This window comes from Vespula pensylvanica, chromosome 17, assembly GCF_014466175.1.
Source record: "Vespula pensylvanica isolate Volc-1 chromosome 17, ASM1446617v1, whole genome shotgun sequence".
Lineage (NCBI taxonomy): Eukaryota > Metazoa > Arthropoda > Insecta > Hymenoptera > Vespidae > Vespula > Vespula pensylvanica.
In genome coordinates, this window is record NC_057701.1 from 1396420 (window position 1) to 1397882 (window position 1463).

Genomic DNA, 1463 nt, shown 5'->3' on the forward strand with positions numbered 1-1463 from the left:
TTAAAAGTCCTACCGGGGACTTCGTTTTATTTGTTCGGCGATTATTTGTTCACGTCGGTCTCGCGAATCTTAAAGAGTAGAGTCCCCGTTAGCTCGTGGGTCCCCAGATGCAGCTACCTCCAAGTGGTGGGACCTGGGTCGGTAGTACTTGCGAAATATCAAAATCTATGTCTTAATTATATTTAAAATCTGTAACTAAAATCTATAACTAAATTATATATAAAATTATATGATGCAAGTACTACCGGGCGAATGGCTGCATATTTCAATGTTTCATCAATAACAGAAAAGTATGTTATTTTAGAATCAAATTGTAAGATGTGGATAATTTTCTTCGTGAATCGACCACAATGTCGGGTCTTTGACCGACCTTTAGAGTTCCTGCTTCAGTTTCGTTTTGTATTTTGACGAGGAAACTTAGAAAATTTCGCGGATGCCATAGGAGCGAGTACTAAGGAAGATTTTACGCAAGTACAATGTTCTATCACTCATATTTTCCACATTCTATACTATTTTTTTTGTTTTAGGCTTCGACTTTGCACCTCAGGGGGACTTTGACAATCTACCACCAGGAATGGACTTAGAAATTTTCGCACTCTCGGAGGACTTTAACAATCTAGCACCAGGAATGGACTTAGAAATTTTCGCACCTTTCGGGGACTTTAACTATCTATCTCCACAACTGGACTTAGAAATTTTCGCACTCTCGGAGGACTTAGAAATTCCCACTCGATCCCACTGGAGCGAGTATTGACGAAGATTTTACGCAAGTACAATGTGGTTATCACTCATATTTTCGTAATTCTATACTGTATCTTTTGTTTTAGACTTCGACTGTGCACTTTCGGAGGACCTTGACAATCTATCTCCACGAGAGGACTTAGAAATTTTTACTGGATGCCACTGGAGCGAGTATTGATAACGATTTTACGCAAGTACAATGTGGTATCATTCATATTTTGCACATTCTATACTATTTCTTTTGTTTCAGACTTCGTTCTGCTCTTTAGAAGGACCTTGCCAGTCTATCTCCACGAGAGGACTTAGAAATTTTCGAGGGTCTTTGACAATCTATCTCCACGACTGGACTTAGAAACTTTCGCAGGATGTCATGCGACTGAGCAGTAACGAAAAGTTTACGCAAGTAGAATATTCTATTACTCATATTTTCGTAATTCTACGTTATTTTTTTATTTTTGTTTTAGACCGATTCGGCACTCTCGGAGGACTGACAATCTACCACCAGGAATGGACTTAGAAATTTTGGCATCTTCTGGGGACTTTGACAATCTATCTCCACGACTGGACTTAGACGTTTCCGCATTCCTGGAGGACTGAAAATCTATCTCCACGACTGGACTTGGACATTTTCGCATTCCTGGAGGACTGAAAATCTCTCTCCACGACTGGACTTAGACGTTTTCGCATTCCTGGAGGACTGAAAATCTATCTCCACGACTGGA